This window comes from Orycteropus afer, unplaced genomic scaffold (assembly GCF_000298275.1).
Source record: "Orycteropus afer afer isolate SDZICR_OR568_19922 unplaced genomic scaffold, OryAfe1.0 scaffold00814, whole genome shotgun sequence".
Lineage (NCBI taxonomy): Eukaryota > Metazoa > Chordata > Mammalia > Tubulidentata > Orycteropodidae > Orycteropus > Orycteropus afer.
This window is the reverse complement of record NW_006922401.1, coordinates 311,671-315,375: the sequence shown is the minus strand read 5'-3', so window position 1 is coordinate 315,375 and position 3,705 is coordinate 311,671.

Here is a 3,705-nt window from a genome sequence, read left to right as displayed (position 1 = left end):
GTTAAGGTTGTGTGTCAACTTGGCTGGGCCTTGTTGAGTGACTGTGCAGCTGGTGGTAGTTATTTCCCATGATGAGACTGGCAATCAATTCCATTGTGGTATCCACCACAAGCAACTGAGTGGCTGCTTTGGGGAATGTGGTATTTTCCCATATATAAGAAGCAGCTTTAGGAATGGTCTCTAGCTTATGGAATGCTTGAATCCTGCATGAAGCTGAGTCATTGTTCAGTCATCAACCTGCTATGCTGTGCCGGCCTTGGGACTTTTAATGGACTTGAATTAATGGCCTGCCTTGTGGTTTGGTAACATCAAGAGTGTGCCTTTTTACTTGTCAACCTTGTCCTTGTCAGCCTCAGCAGCCAGCAGCCAAGTGAAGACAAGCTTCCAACTTCAGTGGGCCAGGGGCAGGAGGCAGAGCTGAAGCCCAATGTTGAGGGGCCTTCACCCAGTCAGTCCCTAGAGCCTGGCACTTTGAACTCGGACTTAAGGCCTCCAAATTGTAAGAATAAACTCCTGTTTATTAAAGCCATCCCATTTGTGGTGTATTTCTGGCAGAGTGGCATTAGGTAACCAGAACAGCCAGTCAACATTTAGGATAGCAGCTGAATTCTTAACCACTACAGCACCAAGCCTCCACATTCAAACAGAGTAAGGGGTAATGAGTGGTTTAAAATCAGGAAAGGTGTGCATCAACATTATATCCTTTCACTATACTTACTCAGTCTGTATTCTGAACAAATAATCCAATAAGATGGACAATATGAAGAAGAAAGCATTACCAAGAGACAATTCATTAACTAGCTGTGATATGCAGAAGACACAGCCTTGCTTGCTGAAAGTTAAGAGGACTTGAAACGATTTTTAATGAAGATTGAAGACTACAGACTTCAGTGTGGATTAAATTTCAACATAAAGAAAAAAAAAAATTCTTACAACCGATCCAATAGGCAACATCTCGATAAACAGGTCTGAAGAATTTCACTTCCCTTGAATCCACTGTAGACACTCATGAAAACAGCAGTGAAAAAAAAAATCAAATCACATATTTCATTGAGAAAATCTTCTGCAAAAAGTCTCTTTAAACTGTGAAAAAGTAAAGATGTAACTTTGAGGAACTAAGGTGCAATTGTCCCAAGCCATGATATTTTCAATAACCTCATTTGCTTGGAAAAACTTGACAATGAATAAGAAAGATTGAAGAAGAATTGATGCCTTTGAATTATGATGTTGAAAAAAAAAATGACTATACCATGCACTACCAGAAATAATGAAGAAACCTGCCATGGGGGAAAAAAAAATACAGCAAGAATACTCCTTAGAAGCAAGGATGATGAGACTTCATCTCAGGTACCATGGACATGTTATCAAGGGGGACCAGTCTTGGAGAAGCCATCATGCTTGCTAAAGTATACGTTCAGCAAAAAGGAGCAAGATGGTCAATAAGATGGATTGATAAATTGGCTGCAACATTGATGTCAAACACAGAAGTGATTTTGAGAACGGTACAGGGACTGGCAGTGTTTCCTTCTATTGTACATTGATTGGGTTGCTGAGTCAGAACTGATTTGACAGCACCTGACAAAAGGCCTCCAATACAATAACAGTGACATATTGATGAAAGAGCTATAAAATAAACACTGTCTTTGAGGAAGAGTATGAGGGATAGCCAAAGTCAAGAAAGAAAATAAAAACAAGTGCAATAGAAGAATGTGAAGCTTCTGCCAAATACAGCTAAGGGAAACATTAAACATAGACCATATCCTAGGCAAATTATCATTATGGCTCACACTAAAGACTCATCTGCCTCAGTTACTATTATGCCATACATCGTGAAGACATTAAAAAAACCTCACACACATGCGAGAAGGCAAGAAAAGCAATGTACTGAAGAGACAAAGCAACAATAGAATTAAACTCATAAGACAGAAGTTTGGGATTTATCAGTTAAGGACTTTGAAATAATTATGATTAATAGGTTAAGGTGCTATTTCAAAATATAGGCAATATGCAAGACCAGATGGGTAATAAAAACTCAAAAAAGAATCAAAACAAAATTTTAGAAATCATTAAATTTGCTCAAAAAAATGGGGATAAAAAGTCTTTGAAAGCCTTATCAGTAGACTGGACATGGCCAAGGAAAGAATTAGTGAGTGTAAATATATGTCTATAGAAATTTAACAAACGAAAATGCAAAGAGAAAATTTAAAAAAAAATAATAAAAAAAGAGAAATTGAGCATGTAAGAATTGTAGGAGAAATTTTAAAAGGTATAAAGCAGATGTAATTAGAATAACAGAAGGAGAAGAGAAAAAGGACAAAGTGGAGAAAATATTTTGAATACACATGGCCAAGAACTTCCCCAAATTACTAACAGCTGATAAACCAGATAGACAGGAAACTTCGAGAACACCAAGCAGGATAAAACCAAAATATCTACACTTAGACTGAAAGAAGACTATTCTTCAGAAGGTTTACAGGCTATAATTATTCCTTGTTACTCCTGTTGCTAGTATTTTTAGGCTTTGGAAGATCAATAGCCCACCCAGAAGTCTGATGTGCTGTCCAGATTACCAATAGTGCTGTTGTTGCTGCTACTGTTATGTGCTGCTGTTGTTATGAGTGAGTCATGACTCACAGCAATACTATCTACCACAGGAGGAAATGCTGCCCAGTTCAGGGCCATCCTCACAATCATTGCTATGCGTGAGCTCATTGTTGCAGCCACTGTGTCAATCCATCTCATTGAGTTTGTGTCATCTGCCTATGGCGTTGATGAGTTAATGAGTCTTCCTCCAATTCCAATGTCATGTTCTTTTTCATATGGTCCATCTTCTCAGATTATTTGCTCAGCCCACAGAACGAACAAGTATAGTGAAAGAATACAAGATTGATACACACTGTTCCTAATTTTAAACCATATATTCCAGAACACTTAACTGTGCTTATGAGGAACCTGTACATAGACCAAAAGTCAGTCATTTGAACAGAACAAGGGGATACTTACTACACGGTACCTGTATCCTGTATGATCTGAGAAGATGGACTCTGTGAAGAAGAACATGGCATCAAGATTGAAGGAAGACTCAGTAACAACCTGTGATAGGCAGATGATACAACCTGTGACAGGCAGATGACACAACCTGTGACAGACAGATGACACAACGCTGCTTGCTGAAAGTGAAGAAAAATTGAAGCACTTACTGATGAAGAGCAAAGACACACCCTTCAGTAGGGATTACATCTCAACATAAAGAAAATAAAGATCCTCACAAATGGATGAATAAGCAACATCGCAATAAATGGAGAAAAGATAGAAGTTGTCAAGATTTCATTTTACTTGGAGCTACAATCAACAGTATGGAAGCAGTAGTCAAGAAATCAGACTTTTTCCTGCACTGGACAAATCTGCTGCAACAGATTTCTTTAAAGTTGTAAGAAGCAAAGATGTCACTTTGAAGTCTAACCCAATGCATGGTATTTTCAATAACCTCATATGCATGTGAGAACTGGGTGATGAATAAAGAAGACTGGGAAAAAATGATGCACTTAAATTTTGTTGTTGGTGAAGAACACTGAATGTACCATAGACTGCTAGAAGAACAAATTAATTTGTCTTGGAAGAAGTACAACTGGAATGCTTAGAAGCAAGAATGTCCAGACTTTGTATCTTGTATTTTGGTCATGTTGTTAGAAGAGACTAATTGCT